General features: G+C 40.3%; 1 pseudogene; it reads left to right on the top strand.

The window, feature by feature from the left end:
* The first annotated feature begins 4,605 nt into the window (after window positions 1-4,605).
* On the top strand, window positions 4,606-18,728 carry LOC136335670 (histone-lysine N-methyltransferase PRDM9-like; annotated as a pseudogene).
* Window positions 18,729-19,888: the final 1,160 nt, after the last annotated feature.

Below are 19,888 nucleotides of genomic sequence, written 5' to 3' on the forward strand. Positions count from 1 at the left end.
ACAAAGACAACCCAAAACCAGCCGAAGAAAGGAGATAATAAAAATCAGAGCAGAAATAAATGAAATAGAGAACAGAAAAACTATAGAAAAAATCAATAAAACAAGGAGCTGGTTCTTTGAAAAGATCAACAAAATTGACAAACCCTTGGCAAGACTCACCAAGGAAAAAAGGCACAGGACTCAAATAAATAAAATCCAAAATGAAAGAGGAGAGATCACCACAGACATCATAGATATACAAAGAATTATTGTAGAATACTATGAAAAATTATATGCCACCAAATACAACAATCTAGAAGAAATGGATAAATTCCTAGAACAATACAACCTTCCTAGACTGAGTCATGAAGAAGTAGAAAGCCTAAACAGACCAATCAGCAGGGAGGAAATAGAAAAAACTATTAAAAACCTCCCCAAAAATAAAAGTCCAGGCCCAGATGGTTATACTAGTGAATTCTATCAAACATTCAAAGAAGACTTGGTTCCTATTCTACTCAAAGTCTTCCAAAAAATTGAAGAAGAAGCAATACTTCCAAACACATTTTATGAGGCCAACATAACCCTCATACCAAAACCTGGCAAGGATGGCACAAAGAAAGAAAACTACAGACCAATATCTCTAATGAATACAGATGCTAAAATACTAAACAAAGTACTGGCAAACCGAATACAACAACATATTAAAAAAATAATACATCATGATCAAGTGGGATTCATCCCAGAATCTCAAGGATGGTTCAACATACGCAAAACGGTTAACGTAATACACCATATCAACAAAACAAAGAACAAAAACCACATGATCTTATCAATAGATGCAGAAAAGGATTTTGATAAAATACAACACAATTTTATGTTTAAGACTCTCAACAAAATGGGTATAGAAGGAAAATATCTCAACATGATAAGGCCATATATGATAAACCATCAGCCAACATCATATTAAACGGCATAAAACTGAGGACTTTCTACCTTAAATCAGGAACAAGACAGGGTTGTCCACTCTCTCCACTCTTATTTAACGTGGTGCTAGAAGTTCTGGCCAGAGCAATCAGACAAGACAAAGAAATAAAAGGCATCCATATCAGAAAAGAAGAAGTAAAGGTATCACTTTTTGCTGATGATATGATCCTATACATCGAAAACCCGAAGGACTCCACAAAAAGATTATTAGAAACAATAAACCAATACAGTAAGGTCGCAGGATACAAAATTAACATACAAAAGTCCATAGCCTTTCTATATGCCAACAATGAAATATTAGAAAACGAACTCAAAAAAATAATCCCCTTCACGATTGCAACAAAAAAAATAAAATACCTAGGAATAAACATAACAAAGAATGTAAAGGACCTTTATAATGAAAATTACAAAGCATTGTTAAGGGAAATCGAAAAAGATACAATGAGATGGAAAAATATTCCTTGTTCTTGGATAGGAATAATAAATATAATCAAAATGGCCATATTACCCAAAGCAATATACAAATTTAATGCAATTCCCATCAAAATTCCTATGAGATTTTTTAAAGAAATGGAACAAAAAATCATCAGATTTATATGGAACTATAAAAAACCCTGAATAGCCAAAACAATCCTAAGGAAAAAGAATGAAGCTGGGGGCATTACAATACCTGACTTTAAACTATATTATAGGGCCACGATAATCAAAACAGCATGGTATTGGCAGAAAAATAGACACTCAGACCAATGGAACAGAATAGAAAGCCCAGAAATAAAACCACATATATATGGTCAAATAATCTTTGATAAAGGGGCCAACAACACACAATGGAGAAAAGAAAGCCTCTTCAACAACTGGTGTTGGGAAAACTGGAAAGCCACATGCAAAAGAATGAAACTCGACTACAGCCTGTCCCCGTGTACTAAAATTAATTCAAAATGGATCAAAGACCTAAATATAAGACCTGAAACAATAAAGTACATAGAAGAAGACATAGGTACTAAAATCATGGACCTGGGTTTTAAAGAACATTTTATGAACTTGACTCCAATGGCAAGAGAAGTGAAGGCAAAGATAAATGAATGGGACTATATCAGAATAAAAAGTTTTTGCTCAGCAAGAGAAACTGATATCAAAATAGACAGCCAACTAAATGGGAAATGATATTTTCAAACAACAGCTCAGATAAGGGCCTAATATCCAAAATTTACAAAGAACTCATAAAACTCAACAACAAACAAACAAACAATCCAATAAAAAAATGGGAAGAGGACATGAACAGACACTTCTCCCAGGAAGAGATACAAATAGCCAACAGATATATGAAAAGATGCTCAGCTTCATTAGTTATTAGAGAAATGCAAATCAAAACTACAATGAGATACCACCTCACCCCTGTTAGATTAGCTATTATCAACAAGACGGGTAATAGCAAATGTTGGAGAGGCTGTGGAGAAAAAGGAACCCTCATTCACTGTTGGTGGGACTGTAAAGTAGTACAACCATTATGGAGGAAAGTATGGTGGTTCCTCAAAAAACTGCAAATAGAACTACCTTATGACCCAGCAATCCCTCTACTGGGTATATACCCCAAAACTTCAGAAACATTGATACGTGAAGACACATGTAGCCCCATGTTCATTGCAGCACTGTTCACAGTGGCCAAGACATGGAAACAACCAAAAAGCCCTTCAATAGAAGACTGGATAAAGAAGATGTGGCACATATACACTATGGAATACTACTCAGCCATAAGAAATGATGACATCAGATCATTTACAGCAAAATGGTGGGAACTTGATAACATTATACGGAGTGAAATAAGTAAATCAGAAAAAAACAAGAACTACATGATTCCATACATTGGTGGAACATAAAAACGAGACTAAGAGACATGGACAAGAGTGTGGTGGTTACCAGGGGTGGGGGGAGGGAGGACATGGGAGGGAGGAGGGAGGGAGAGAGTTAGGGGGAGGGGGAGGGGCACAGAGAACTAGATAGAGGGTGGCGGAGGACAATCTGACTTTGGGCGAGGGGTATGCAACATAATTTAATGACAAAATAACCTAGACATGTTTTCTTTGAATATATGTACCCTAATTTATTAATGTCATCCCATTACCATTAATAAAAATTTATTAAAAAAAAAAAAGAAAGAAAGCACAAAGCTAGCAAAACCTTGTGGCCCAGTGTGGAGTGAAGGGGACAATGCTGTGAATGTGCACAGGGCTGCCAAGCCCCAAGAAGGTGAAGAATGAACAAATTAAGGCTGTGTGTGCACCCAGGCTACCCCACTAGGAAAAAGGGTGGATCTAATGGGGGGTGAGATACAAGAAAGCAATCAGGTAACCCAGCGCAGACCGTGCTCTGACAACAGATAATTAAAACAGAACACGCAAAGCACACACCATGCAGCCCCTTTTACACCAGGCAGCCCTGCCCAGATTAAATGTGCAAGGAGGTTCACACACCCCAGGCGGCCCATTCAGAACCCACTCAGGTCAGGTGACTGGACAGGCACTGCATGCACCTCCCCCAACCAAAACCGGCAGGCTGAAACTATTCAACTCACAATGTAACAAAGACAACATTTTCAAGACTGGGAGAGATGACTATTTCATTCTACTCAAAGGAACAAAACCAGAAAGTCAAACAAAATGGGGAGACAGAAGAATATATAACCCCAATGAAGGAAGAAGAAAAAAACTCAGGAGAAATGTCCTAATTAAATGGAGATGGATAATTGGACAGATAAAGAATTCAAAGCAAACAGTCATAACGATGTTCGATAAACTTGAGAGTAGAATAGAGGAACTCAAGAGAGCACTTGAACAACAAGAAAATGTAATAAGCTCATCCGGCTTGAGCGTGGACTCACCAGCTTGAGCGTGGAATCATAGACATGACCCAATGGTCTTGGGTTGATCCCAAAGGTCGCTAGCTTAAAGCCCAAGTGGCTGACTTGTGCATGGAGGTCACTGACTTGGCTGGAGTCCTGGCTGGTCCTTGCTTCCCTGAAGGTGGCCCCACGTTTTCCCTCTCGGGACACCAAAGCGCAAGCACACACGCACGCGAATGCGCGCCCGTGGGCCAAGCAGTCAGCCTCATCGCTGTCTCCCACTCAGACACGTCGGGGCTGGGCCTGCGGGGTGGCCAGAGCAGGGACGCTGACGGGATTTTGCGGGGGGCGGGGCGGTGGACGGCAATAAGGGAGCGGCAGAGCACTGAGGGAGGCAGGGGAAGCCTGGACCCAGCGGGGCCAGCGGTGGTTTTCGCCGGCTGCTGCGGGGAGTCACATGGCCGCGTCTCCACCCAGGCCTCCAAAGCCTTCAGGGACATCCGCGCCTCCTTCTCCCGGGAGGGGTGGCCGCCATGGGTGACTGGGAGAAGGCGCGCTCCCCAACGTGGAGAGTAACCAGGACTCACTGCTGCGCACAGGTGACGGGGCGCTGGAACCAGGGTGTGGGATCTGCGGGCGGCAGGAAGGCCCACCTGGGTGGGGGCTGCTCCTTTAAACACTTTGCTTTGGGGACCACAATTTTGTTTCTCCCCAGGCCTCAGAGCCCCTCGAACCGCTTTCATGGTTCACCGCTGGCAGGACACCAAAACCCCGGCGGAGGACACTGAGGACTCGCATGAAGAATGGACTCCGAGGCAGCGAGGTGAGGGGCTACAGGCATGGCGCTGCCCTTTTGAAACTGACGGGTGGTCAGGTCCCGGTGTCTCAAGAGCTAAGGAGGGACAGAGCTTGCGTTTAGCAAACAAGCGCAATGCAAAAAGTGCATTGTGCAGTAAGGGGCGATTTGCTACACTGCTTCCATGTGTAAATAATTACACATATTTATAGATGTGTTAATGAGCAGGAACGGTAGAGAAGTATAAAAGCACGTAAGAAATAACTCATTCAGAGCACTTGTGATCACAAGACAGTGAGGAAGGTCTGGCCGATGAGCAGTGCTCCAGATCAGGGCTGTCTGGGCAGTGCCGGCCACATTGCACATGGGAAAGGATTCATCCTGGTGATTAAGGCAGCTGGGGTTGTGAGCCAGGGACCATTGTATCAGGCCCTGTGTCAGCCATCTCTTCAATGTGTCTGGAAAACACTCTAGTTAAAAATTGGGTAAGAGAAAATCATTTGTAGATTTCAGTTCCTCTGAGTCCTTTAGAAAGGCTAATAAATAACAAAATAAACAGAAAGCCAACTAAATGGGAAATGATTTTTTCAAACAACAGCTCAGATAAGGGCCTAATATCCAAAATATACAAAGAACTCATAAAACTCAACAACAAACAAACAAACAATCCAATAAAAAAATGGGAAGAGGATATGAATAGACACTTCTCCCAGGAAGAAATACAAATGGCCAACAGATATATGAAAAGATGCTCATCTTCTTTAGCTATTAGAGAAATGCAAATCAAAACGGCAATGAGATACCACCTCACACCTGTTCGATTAGCTGTTATTAGCAAGTCAGGTAATAGCAAATGTTGGAGAGGCTGTGGAGAAAAAGAACCCTCATACACTGTTGGTGGGAATGTAAAGTAGTACAACCATTATGGAAGAAAGTATGGTGGTTCCTCAAAAAACTGAAAATAGAACTACCTTATGACCCAGCAATCCCTCTACTGGGTATATATCCCCAAAACTCAGAAACATTGATACGTAAAGACACATGCAGCCCCATGTTTATTGCAGCATTGTTCACAGTGGCCAGGACATGGAAACAACCAAAAAGCCCATCAATAGATGACTGGATAAAGAAGATGTGGCACATATACACTATGGAATACTACTCAGCCATAAGAAATGATGACATCGGAACATTTACAGCAAAATGGTGGGATCTTGATAACATGATACGAAGCGAAATAAGTAAATCAGAAAAAAACAGGAACTGTATTATTCCATACGTAGGTGGGACATAATAGTGAAACTAAGAGACATTGATAAGAGTGTGGTGGTTACGGGGGGGAGGGGGGAATGGGAGAGGGATAGGGGGTGGGGAGGGGCACAAAGAAAACAAGATAGAAGGTGACAGAGGACAATCTGACTTTGGGTGGTGGGTATGCAACATAATTGAACGACAAGATAACCTGGACTTGTTATCTTTGAATATATGTATCCTGATTTATTGATGTCACCCCATTAAAAAAAATAAAATTATTAAAATAAAAAAATAAAAAAATAAAAAAAAAAGAAAGGCTAATAAGTATGACCTAAGTATGTGGGGTGGACTTTGGATAGGCCTGGATATAAACTCGACTAAATTCAGTGTGAATTTAGCACTGGAGATTTGGGCAAATCTTACAAATTCTCTGAGCTTTTGAATACTAATGTGTAAGGTGAGAATACGTCCATATATTCTTTGAAAGTATTCAATTTATTTATTTGCATATGTATTTGTTTATATTTTAGGTAAGATGAGGGGAGATAGTGAGGCTGTCTCCCATATGCACTCTTACTAGGATCTACCTGGCAACCACAATTTTCGAATACTGAGCTGGTTTTTAGCACCTCAGAATGATGTGCTCCAGCTAACCGAGCCATCCTCAGTGCCCAGGGCCAATGCTAGAACCAATTGAGCTGCTGGCTGCAGAAAAGAAAGAAGGAGAGAAGTGGGAGAGTGAGGGGTGGAGGAGATGGTGGCTTCTCCTATGTACCCTGAATGGAATCACACCAGGGACATACAATGGGCCAACACTCTATCCACTGAGCCACTGACTAGGGCTTAAATTCAATGTAAAAAAACTGACACTTACGCCTGACTGGGTGGTGGAGCAGTGGATAGAGCATCAGACTAGGATGTGGAAGACCCAGGTTTGAGACCCTGAGGTCGCCAGCTTGAGCGAGGGCTCATCTGGTTTGAGCAAAATTCACCAGCTTGAGCCCAAGGTCGCTGGCTTGAGCAAGGGGTTACTTGGTCTGCTGAAGGCCCGCGGTCAAGGCACGTATAAGAAGGCAATCAATGAACAATTAAGGTGTTGCAATGTGCAATGAAAAACTAATGATTGATGCTTCTCATCTCTTCGTTCCTGTCTGTCTGTCCCTGTCTATCCTTCTCTCTGACTCTTTCTTTCTGTCTCTTTAAAAAAACAAAATAAAAAATGACACTTACATGTTGTCCAATAAATACACCCCTGATAATAGCGACCACACCCTGTTGGTGTTGTATACTAGGCCTTTCCTCAATACCTTACATATACTGTGCCCTAAATATATATTTTATGAATAACTAAAAGTTGGGAAATTAAACCTCATAATGGAAGATCTAGAAACAAAGATTGAATTGACCATCTGTAGTCAGTGTAGAGGCTTACTATTATAGAGACTTTCTCAGCCAAGAGTTGGCAAAGGAAAATACCAAAGTTTAAAGAAGTACGGGTGATAATTTGATGGAGGACATTATGTGTTTTTTGACAAAGTAGGGACTAACACTCCAGACTCCACCAAACTCACTCTTCTCCAACTTAGAACTCAGGAGAAAGGAGACTAAAGTAAAGATGTATAGCCTATGAGAAAGAAAAGACCATGTGTACCAAGAGGTCAGCGAGCCCCAGGATGATGACTACCTCTGTAAGTGACCCTCACAAAGCATGTTATCTCTTCATACAATAATTTCATTGGTCATTTGGCCATTAGAGAATTCCATTCCCCTATGGATCTGCACTACAGAATTGAGGCTCAATGATGTGAGTGCCTGCGCTCTCTCTGAAGCTCTATACATCCAGGAACATGCACTACACCTTCCCTAATCCCTGTTGCTCTTACCCCCAGATTGTGAGAAGTGTCAGAACTTCTTCATTGACAGTTGTGACATGCATGGGCCCCCAATATTTGTAAAAGACAGCACAGTAAAAAAGGGGCATCCAGACCACGCAGCCCTCACTCTGCCTCCTGGGTTGAGAATCAGACCATCGGGCATCCCTGAAGCTGGGCTTGGAGTGTGGAATGAGGCATCTGCTCTGCCAGTGGGTCTGCACTTTGGCCCTTATAAGGGCCAGATCACAGAAGATGAAGAGGCAGGCAACAACGGATACTCCTGGCTGGTGAGAAGTATTTACCTCTTCCCCTGTCTTGTGGCTTCCCACATCCCTCCCATAGCTTGGTGGGACCTGACCTTCTACATGATAGGACATGGATGGAGACAATATGGTTAGCTCTGGGTACTGAGTGGACTTTGTAGACCATGGAGCTCCTGTTGAGGATCACAGGTTAAGTAGGAGCAAAGTGGTACAGACACAAAGGAATGCCTCCTCCCAGCCCTAAGTGGACAGGTCAACTCAGATGTAATGAGTAAGAAAAGTATTATGTGGTCACAAGTGGCAATGCATGCAAGCTGAAAGAGCTTTGTTGACAGTAGAGAAAATACCTCCACATGCAAAAAAGCCTTTATGTTTTCTTCCTAAATCGCAGATCACCAAAGGGAGAAACTGTCATGAGTATGTGAATGCAAAGGATGAATTCTGCGCCAACTGGATGAGGTAAGGCCAAGAACTTTCTGGGATTCACGGAGAACACTCATCCCTCTCAGGCCCGTACATCTTTCCTTCTCATCATGCCTCCCTCAGTGGTCTCCCTCAATCCTCTGTTCCTCTTTTTTCTCCATTCAGTGCTCTTTCAAGGAAAAAGGTATTTAGAGGAAAAAAGGCAATAAAAATATAGCATATGTCCTCAAAATATAAATCTCTATGCTAGACAAAATTTAGGCACTGGAAAAAAATTTGAGGGCCTGGATAACACTTTAATTGATCTAATGAACATTATTTTAGCAAGTCCTTACTATATTCCAGTTTAGAGAAAGGTATTTATTATTAAAACAGATCATATAACCCATCTTCTTATGGAGGACAAATTGCAGACAGAGTGAAACAATTGATTTTAGAAATGTTTAACTATAATTTTTCTATTTTTTGAGAAGTACACAGTGCCAGGATACCTAAACCAAGGATAGCCTAGAACTGTGAGGGAAGCAAATTATCCCAGCCTCACTTCTAACTAGAAATGAGTTCTGAAGCCTGCAGAGCAATGATCATTAACCACTATCCTAGGGGCTCTTTTATCAGAGGCTACAGAATGTGAATAAGCTATTATTGTTCTTTATGATTTTGCTAAGATAAAGACACCTCCAAGTCCCGATATGTTGGCTCAGCGGTAGAGCATCAGCCCGATCATGGAAGTCCAGGGTTTGATTCCCAGCCAGGGCACACATAAGTGCTCATCTGCTTCTCTACCCTTCCTCCTCACCTTCATCTCTATCTCTCTCTTCCCCTCCCATAGCCAAGGCTATATTGGAGCAATGTTGGCCTGAGCACTGAGGATGGCTCCATGGCCTCTGCCTCAGTTGCTAGAATGGCTTCAGTTGCAGCGGTGCAATGCTGAGATGGGCTGAGTATAGCCCCCTAGTGGGCATTCCAGGTGGATCCCAGTTGGGCGCATGCAGGAGTTTGTCTCTCTGCCTCCCCATTTCTCACTTCAGTGGGGCAGGGAGACCTCCAGTTTTTTTGGGGAACCTGGGTAAGGCATCAAATATTACCTAAATAAAATGTGAGGAGAATGGAGAAAGGCCTCTCAATAAAAGATGAACTTGCGTTGAGTATTGAATGATGTGAACTAATCTAGACACAGAGTCCAACATCAAGTAGCAAGTTCTGTGATATAAACAGGACCTGATTTAGTTTAGAGAAGCTAGAGGTCCCTTGGTTTTATGGCCAATCAGGGTGGAGGTTACATCTGGAATTGGCTTTGGAAAATGGTATTAGGCAGGATGATCATTGTAAGCAGGACCTGGAGATAGGAAGTAGTATGACATTGTGAGAGGCACAGACATTGAACAAAAGGTTCTTCAGGAGCACTGTGGGAGTGGGCGACATCAGAGCCCAAGTGTCAGGTGCAGAGCTGGACATGGATCTGAGAGGTAATAGGAACTCATCTGCCTGTGTGTTTCTTTTCTTTCACCTGCCTCAATCCCAGGTATGTGAACTGTGCCCGGGATGATGAAGAGCAGAACCTGGTGGCCTTTCAGTATCGCAGGCAGATTTTCTACCGAACCTGCCAGGTCATCAAGCCAGACTGTGAGCTGCTAGTCTGGTATGGTGACGAGTATGGCCAGAAGCTGGGCATCAACTACTGAAGCAAGCAGAAGAGAGAGCTCTCAGCAGCTAGAGGTGGGCACAACCGTTCTTCAAAATGGAAAGAAAAAGGAGAACTCACTTTAGAACTGTTCATGGTACACTCTAATTTTAGTAAGATTTTGAATCAGATGGTTCAGAAATTAAAGATTCATTTCTTATGCCTTTGATTCTTAGGAGAATTTTTTATATTTTTTACTTTTTTGATTTTTTTCTTCTTTATTTTTTTAAATTTAATTAATTGTGGTTTTTTTAAGGACTATAAAAGTTATATTTATTCACAATGCTACATTTATTGCATTCCCTTAGAAAAATGGAGAACTGTTTATGTACCCAATTTGCACATATAAAACTTCATACAAATTATGTGTAGCACATAAAGGGCTCTGGTACAGCTAAAATCCTGACACTATAATTGGGGTAATCCTGCTGCAAGGTGTCCAGTTTATCAAGTCTGTCCATGGAAAATTAAACACTGGAATTACAGTCAGTCTCGTGACTCACATGTAGAAATTATTTTAAAATATAATAAAATAAAACTTTTAATTCTCTAAAACTCAAAAAAGGTAAACTGGAAGGGGATACATTTTGTTACTCATTTCAATTTAACATGACAAATTCACACCTCATTTTGTCTGGGAAAAAATGATCACTGTAGTGTTGACATTATCTTTATAAGCTGTGACTGCTTTAGAAGGTATGTTGTCAAAAGTTTTGCCAAACAATTTAAAAAAATAATATTCCTCTTATAAAATGGTACGACATGTTAAGGAACCAGAAGATACTAAATGTCTTTGGCTATACAACTAAAAGGCCATTTTGTGTTTACATAGATTCTAGGGTCACCCCGAATGCATCTCCCCTCCTCCCATTCCCCTCAACATCTTCCTTGCCCCCTCCCTAAAGTGCCCTACTTCTTCTGTTCAGGTTTATCCCATCCTATTATCCCCTTTCCCTCTGTCCTCTTTTCCTCTGGTCCCTTTGATCCCTCCTCTGTCTCTATTCCATTCCTCAGTTCACATTATTCCTTGAATTCCTCAAATTAGTGAGGTCATATGATATTTTTCTTTCTCTGCCTGGCTTATTTCACTCAAAAAAATAGTTTCCAGGTCCCTCCATATTGTTGCAAAAGGTAATATTTCCTTCTTTTTCATAGCCCCATAGTATTCCATTGTATATATGTACCACAGCTTTTCAATCCACTCGTACACTGATAGACACTTGGGCTGTTTCCAGATCTTCGATATTGTGAACAATGCTGCCATGAACATGGGGGTGCATTTCTATTTTTCAGTTGGTGATATGGTGTCCTTGGGATATATTTCTATAAGTGGGATGGCTGGGTCAAAGGGCAGTTCCATTTCTAATTTTTTGAGGAATCTCCATACTGTTTTCCACAGTGGCTGCACCAGTCTGCATTCCCACCAGCAGTAAAGGAGGGGTGCTCCTTTTTTCCATATCTGCACCAGCACCCATCATGTGTAGTTTTGTTAATGAACGCCATTCTGACTGGTGTGAGGTGGTATCTCATTGTGGATTTAATTTGCATTTCTCTAATGATTAGTGATGTTGAACATTTTTTAAATTTGTCTATTGGCCATCTGTATGTCCTCTTTGGAGAAGTGTCTGTTCATTTCTTGTGCCCATTTTTTGATTGTATAATGTTTGTCTTCCTGGTATTGAGTTTTACAAGTTCTTTATAAATTTTGTTCATTAATCCCTTATCAGATGTATTGTCGAATATGTTCTCCCATTGTGTGGTTTGTCTTTTATTCTGTTCATATTGTCTTTAGTTGTGCAAAAGCTTTTTAGTTTGATATAGTCCCATTTGTTTATCCTATCTTTTATTTCATTTGCCTGTGGAGATAAATCAGCAAAGATACTGCAATGATAGATGTCGGAGTGCTTACTGCCTAAGTTTTCTTCTAGGATACTTATGGTTTCATGATTTACATTTAAGTCCTTTATCCATTTTGAGTTTATTTTTGTGCATGGTGTAAGTTGGTGGTCTAGTTTCATTTTTTTACAGATAGCTGTCCAGTTTTCCCAACACCATTTGTTAAAGAAACTGTCTTTACTCCACTGTATGCTCTTACTTCCTATTTCAAATATTAATTGTCCATAAAAATGTGGATTTATTTTTGGGTTCTCTGCTCTCTTCCATTGATCTATATGGCTGTTCTTATGCCAGTACCAAGCTGTTTTGAGTACAATGGACTTGTAGTATAACTTGATATCAGAAAGTGTGATACCTCCCACTTTATTCTTCTTTTTCAAGATTGCTGAGGCTATTGGTGTTCTTTTTTTGGTTCCATATAAATTTTTAGAATATGTGTTTTATATCTTTGAAGTATGTTATTCGTATATTAAGTGGTATTGCATTGAATTTATAAATTGTTTGGGGTAATATAGACATTTTGATTATGCTTATTCTTCCTAATTATGAGCACAGTATATGCTTCCACTTGTTTGTGTCTTTCTTGTTTTCTGTTATTAATGTTTTATAATTTTCTGTGTACAAGTCTTTAACCTCCTTGGTTAAATTTACTCCTAGGTACTTTAGTTTTTTGGTTATTATAGTGAAGGGGATTGTTTCCTTACTTTCTCTTTGTGACAGTTTATTGTTCGTGTATAAAAATACCTATGATTTCTGTGTATTAATTTTATATCTTGCCACCTTGCTGAATTTGTTTATTAGGTTCAGTCATTTTTTGACTGAGACTATAGAGTTTTCTATATACAGTTTCATATCATCTGCAAATAATGATAGTGTTACTTCTTCTTTTCCAATTTGGATGCTTTTACTTCTTCTTCTTGTCTGATTGCTGTAGCTAGGACTTCCAGTACTATGTTGAATAAGAGTGGTGAAAGGGGGCACCCCTGCCTTGTTCCTGATTTTAGGGGAATTGCTTTTAATTTTTGTCCATTAATTATAATGTTGGCTGTGGGTTTATCACAGATGGCCTTTATCATGTTGAGGTATGTTCCCTGTATTCCCACTTTGCTAAGAGTTTTGATAATAAATGAGTGCTGAATTTTATCAAATGCTTTTTCTGCATTGATTGAAATTATCATGTGGTTTTTCTCCTTCCTTTTTTTTATGTGGTGAATCACATTAATTGATTTAAGAATGTTGTACAATCCTTGCCTCCCCAGAATAAATCCCACTTGATCATGATGTATGATTTTTTTCAGTATTGCTGGATCTGGTTAGCTAATATTTTGTTGAGGATTTTAGCATCTAAATTCATCAGGGTTATTGGCCTATAATTTTCTTTCTTTGTGTTGTCTTTGCCTGGTTTTCGAATCAGAATTATGCTCGCCTCATAAAAGGAACTTGGAAGTGTTTCTTCCTCCTGAATTTTTTGAAATAGCTTGAGAAGGATAGGAGTTAGTTCTTCTTTGAATATTTGGTAGAATTCACCAGTGAAGCCATCGGGCCCAGGAGTGTTGTTTTTTGGGAGCTTTGTGATAAGTGTTTTGATCTCTTTTGTTGTAATCGGTCTTTTTAGGTTTTCTGATTCTTCCAGATTGATTTTTGGAAGATTATATGTTTCAAGGAATTTGTCCATTTCACCTAGATTGTTTAATATTTTGGCATACAGTTCTTCATCGTGTTTTCTTACAATATTTTGTATTTCTGTTGTGTCGGTTGTTATTTCTCTGCTCTCATTTCTAACTTTATTTATTTGAGTTTTCTCTCTTCTTTTTTTGGTGAGTCTTGTTAAAGGTTCATCGATCTTGTTTACCCTTTCAAAGAACCAGCTCTTGGTTTTATTGATCCTCCATATTGTTTCTTTAGCTTCTATGTAATTTATTTCTGCTCTAATCTTTATTATTTTCTTCCTTCTACTACCTCTGGGCCTTACTTGCTGTTCTTTTTCTAGTTCTTTTAGATGAAGGGTTAGGTTGTTTATTTGAGCTTTTGCAAGCTTCTTAAGGAATGCCTGTAGTGCTATGAACTTCCCTCTCAGGACTGCTTTTGCTGTGTCTCATAAATTTTGAGTTGTTGTTTGCTCATTATCATTTGTTTCTAGGAATTTTTTTTATTTCTTCATTGATTTCTTTGTTATCCAATTCATTATTTAATAACATGCTATTTAGTTTCCATGTGTTTGAGTATTTTTCAGTTTTTCTGTTGTGGTTGATTTCTAGTTTTATGCCATTGTGATCAGAGAAAATGCTTGATATCATTTCAATCTTTTTAAATTTGTTGAGACTGCTTTTGTTTCTTAACCTGTGGTCTATCTTAGAGAATGTACCATGAGCACTTGAAAAGAATGTATATTCTGCTGCCTTAGGGTGAAACGTTCTAAAAACATCTATTAAATCAAGTTGATCTAGTGTGTCCTTTAAGTCTGCTGTTTCTTTGTTATTTTTCTTTCTTGAGGATCTATCCCGTGATGTTAGTGGGGTATTGAAATCTCCTACTATTATAGCATTGCTCTTGATCTCGTCCTTTATATTCATCAAAGTCTGCTTTACATATTTAGGTGCTCCTATATTAGGTGCATAGATATTTATGATGGTTATATCTTCCTGTTGGATTGCTCCCTTTATTTTTATGTAGTGACTTTCTTCATCTCTTACTATAGTCTTTGTTTTAAAGTCCAGTTTTTCTGATATTAGTATTGCTACCGCAGTTTTTTTTTTTCATTTTCATTTGTGTGAAATATTTTTTTTCATCCTTTTACCTTCAGTCTATGTGCATCTTTTGTTGTAAGGTGTGTCTCTTTGTTGTTGTTGTGTTGTTGTTTTTTTGTAGTTGGAAACTGAAAGGCAGTCAGACAGACTCCTGCATGCGCCCAAACAGGATCCACACAGCATACGCACCAGGGGGCTAAGGCGTGTCTCTTGTAGACAGCACATGTACAGGTTCTGTTTTCTTTTCCATGCTGCTATCCTATGTCTTTTGATTGGATCATTTAATCCATTTACATTTAAGGTTATTATTGATATGTAGTTGTTTATTGCCATTTTATTCTTTAAAGTTGTATTTCTTCTTTGCTATATTCTTTTCCCACTTTTATCTGTTTACAACAAACCCCTTAACATTTCCTGCAGCACTGGTTTGGTTGTAATGAATTAGTAATTTCTTTTAAATGTTCTCTGTTGCTTTTTTTGTCTTTATTTTTTTTCTATTTTTTTAATCTTTTATTTTTATTGAATTCAGAGAGAGGAAGGGGGGTAAGGGGGAGACAGAAGCATCAATCTATTTCTGTATGTTCCCCAGATAAGGACCGAACCAGCCACCTCTGCATTGCAAGACAATGCTGCAGCCAAGAGAGCCATCTAGCGAGGTTCTAATTTTTTTTGGTTTGTTTGTTTTTTTATCTGTGAAGCTTTTTATTTCTCCTTCAATTTTAAGCAATAGCCTTGCTAGATAAAGTAGTTTTGGTTGTAGGCTCTTATTCTGCATTACTTTGAATATTTCTTGCCATTCCCATTTGGCCTCAAATGTTTCTGTTGAGAATTCAGATGTCATTGTTTTGGGGGTTCCTTTGTGCCCCAACAAGGATCCACCCAGAAACCCCAGTCTGAGGTCCATGCTCAGACTAGCTGAGTTATCCTCAGCACCTGAGGTCAACACTTCAACAAACTGAACTATCGAGCTAATGATTGAACCAATCAAGCCACTGGCTGTGGGAGGGAAAGAGAGAGAGAAGGGGGAGATGGAGGGGAAGAGAAGCAGATAGTTACTTTTCATGTGTGCACTGACCAGAGTTCGAACCTGGGATGTCCACATGCCGGGCCAACGCTCTATCTACTGGGAAAACAAGCATTGGCCTGTTATCTGAGGGCTACCTCTGTATAGCATATAGGGTAAGAGCAGAGGTTTAATAGATGCCCAGAAGCCTGGAATGCAGTGCTCTGATTCGATCTGAGATGCTGGAAACCTTCCTGAGTGAGGTGGGATGATGGTGCTGTTCTTGCCTATAGGGTGGCTTATTCTTAAAAATTTGCTTTGTTAATTTTTAAAGAATACAGTTCAGTGGAAATCCTCTCAGAGATTACTTTATCTCCAAGAGAGAGACGATTATGGATTAGCTGGAGAGGGATAGAAGTCAGGCATTCAAGAAGTATGATTGTGGTTTCTGGCTAGTTAGCTCAGTTGGTTAGAGCTGCAATTTGTAATACCAAGGTTGATCCTGTGTCAAGGAACATATGAGAAATGACCAATGACTGAATGTCTAGGTAGAACAATGAATAAATGCCTCTCTTTCTTTTTTTCTTTTTTTTTCTCCTTCTCCTCTTCCTCCTCTTTTTCTTCTTCCTCCTCTTACTTATCTGCTCAAAAATGAATTAATTTTTAAAAAGTATGATTGGGGAAATATTTTGAAAAAGGACTTTTCATTGTATATAAAATGGGCTGACACTGAATAAAATCAAGTATAAATATCTGATGTGAAGCTTGGGGAAGGACATATTGTTAGTTTTTCATGTGTCAAAAACTATGACAAAAGCAATTCCTAGTTGGAGTCAGTGGTCTTTATAAAGAATTGTGTTAAAAGCTATATGTATATAGGAAATGTCAGCATTGTTCCACCATACAAGGGGTGAAAGAGCCTCTGATGCTATTTGACAGTCCCTCATCTGGCAATGCATAAAAAAAATCCTTGGCATGGGCTTTCTGGATTTCTAAAGAAGATATACTACATAAAAATCAAAAGAGAAAAGAGATTGTAAAAAAAAACTTTGTGAGGGAGAGAGAGAATACATTGTCAACCCCACAAGCATGACTCCTGGGACAAGTCTTAACAAAACATATGACCCAGGCAGCTTTGTCAACATCGGTCCTGACAAAAATTTTCTCTTTCAGCAGAACCACAGCCAGGGACACACCCATGTGCTTCCTTCTCTCTGGCCTTCTCCAGTCATAACTTTCTCAGTCAACATGTGGGATGCAATCACCCCTCTGATATTCTCCCTGGAATATCTACAAGAAAACACCTCCAATCAAAAGATCCCTACCCAGAGGAAGAAAATCAGCAGCAGCCTCATACTGATACACACAATGGGAATGACAAAGCTGAATGTCAAAAGGTCAAAGAAAAGTCCAAACATTTGATTAAAAGAAACAGGCCGGGCCTGACCTGTGGTGGCGCAGTGGATAAAGCATCGACCTGGAAATGCTGAGGTCGCAGGTTCAAAACCCTGGGCTTGCCTGGTCAAGGCACATATGGGAGTTGATGCTTCCTGCTCCTCCCCCCTTCTCTCTCTATCTCTCTCCTCTCTCTCCCTCTCCCTCTCTCTCTCCTTTCTAAAATGAATAAATAAAATAAAAATAAAAAGAAACAGGCCGAGGAGGATTTCAAGGGCCTTTTCAAACCTCTGAAAGAACACATGGGAAGCTCTAGTGAGCAAGAGAGAATGATACAGAAAGCACCAAGCAGAGGCCAGAGAGTGAATTCAGTGGACACAGAAAAACTGTCTATGAGATTAGTAATGTCAACAAATGAACCTATTAAGTATGGAGAATGTTTGCAAGGCTTTGATGATGGATCACATCTCCTCAAAAACCAGAGAACACACTCAGGTGAGAAAAACTATGTTTGCAGGCAGTGTGAGCGAGGCTTTTCAAAAAAGTCAGACCTCCTCAGACACCAGAGGACACACTCAGGGAAGAAGCCCCAATTTGCAGGGAGTGTGAACAAGTCTTTTCACTGAAGTCACATCTTCTCACACAGCAGAGAAAACACTCTGGAAAGAATCTCTATGTTTTCAAGGAGTGTGAGTGAGGATTTTTACAGAAGTCAACTCTCTTCAGACACCAAAGGACACACTCAGGTCAGAAGCCCTATGTTTGCAGGGAGTGTGAATGAGGGTTTACATGAAAGTCAAATCTCCTAATACACCAGAGAACACACTCAGGGGAGAAACCCTATGTTTGCAAGGAGTGTGAGTGAGGCTTTACACAAAAGTCAAATCTCTTTAGACACCAGAGAACACACTCAGGGGAGAAGCCCTATGTTTGCAGGGACTGTGAACGAGGCTTTTCGTTGAAATCAAATCTCCTCTTACACCAGAGAACACACTCCAAAGAGAAGCTGTATGTTTGCAGGAAGTGTGAGCGAGGCTTTACACTGAAGTCAACTCTACTCTCACACCAGAGAATACACTCAGGAGAGAAGCTGTATGTTTGCAGGGAGTGTGAGCTATGCTTTACATGGAAGTCTGTTCTTCTGAGACACCTGAAGACACACTCAGGAGAGAAACCCTATGTTTGCAGGGTGTGTGAGCGATGCTTTTCACTGAAATCAACCCTCCTCACACACCAGAGAACACACTCAAGGGAGAAGCCCTATGTTTGCAGGGAGTGTAATCGAGGCTTTTCAAGGAAGGCACATCTCCTCACACACCAGAGAACACATTCAGGGGAGAAGCCCTATGTTTGCACAAAGTGTGAGCAAAGCTTTACACAAAAGTCATATCTCATCATGCACCAGAGAACACACTCAGGGGAGAAGCCCTATATTTGCAGGGAGTGTGAATGAGGCTTTACACAAAAGTCAGATCTCCTAAGACACCAGAGAATACACTCAGGGGAGAAGCCCTATGTTTGCAGGAAATGTAATCAAGGCTTTTCACAGAAGTTACATCTCCTCAGACACCATAGAACACACTCAGTTTAGAAGTGCTACTGTTGCAGTGAGTGTGAGCGAGGTTTTTCACAGTAGTCAACTCTCCTCAGAATCCAGAGACACACTCAAGGAAGAAGCCCTTTGTTTACAAGGAGAGTGAGTGAATTATTAGCATTAAATTGCATCTCCACATTCATAGCTCTTACACAGGTCATAACTCAGCTCTGAGAGGATTTCATAGGAAGTTTACTGACCCCTTATTCCCATTAGATTTTAATTAGTATAGAAGTAACTAAACAACTTCTTCACTTTCATTACAATAGGTGAGCTTGACAAATAGTTCTTCAAGTGATATGGGAATGTCAACACTAATATTCTTCTGTTCTAATAAATCTTCATAAAACTATGATGCCCACATACCTCATTCTTCCCCTCCCCATCACTGAAAGCAGAGAGTTCCCAGAGGGCCACAGAGAACTCACACTGTCAAACACAGGAACTCAACCCCTAAAAACATGGAAATCTGGAGTCAATTTACATAGGTTACTTCCCAGAAAGAGGGATTTGAGACAGACTCATCGGGGAAAGGGATTTTCTTCACTCCCAGAAAGTGGAGGCTTCTCTCCTTGTAGGCTCACCACCCTCCTCCCTTGGCTTTTCTTGGCTCCTGTCCTGGTTTTCTCTGACCTCTGTAGTCCCTGATGAAAACCAGGAAAGAATATGTGCATGTCCGTGTCCCTGGCTCAGACTGGGCAGCTAGCACTTTATCCTCACTGTTTCTTCAGAATAAGAATCTTATGGTGTACACCACATGGACTCTAGATCGTTCCTTAGTGGGTTTCAATCTAAGCTCTGCCTTCACCAGCTTTGTGACCTAAGGCAGGATTCTCCACTCCTCTTTGCCTGTTTTTTAATCTATAAAATGGGAATGGTGCCTGAGCAAGCAGTGGTGCAGTGCATAGAGCATTGGAATGGGATGGAGATGACCCAGGTTCAAAATGCCAAGGTTGCTGGAGCTCCAGGCTCCAGCACAGGATCACCAGCTTGAGTGCAGGGTTGCATGCTTGAGCGTGGAATCATAGATATGATTTTGTGGTCACAGTCTTGAAGTTCAACATTGCTGGCTTGAGCAAGGAGTCACTTGAGCTTTAGTCTCCTGCTCAAGGCACATATGAGAGACAATCAATGAACAACTAAGGTATCACAACAAA

This window comes from Saccopteryx bilineata, chromosome 1 (assembly GCF_036850765.1).
Source record: "Saccopteryx bilineata isolate mSacBil1 chromosome 1, mSacBil1_pri_phased_curated, whole genome shotgun sequence".
Taxonomy (NCBI): domain Eukaryota; kingdom Metazoa; phylum Chordata; class Mammalia; order Chiroptera; family Emballonuridae; genus Saccopteryx; species Saccopteryx bilineata.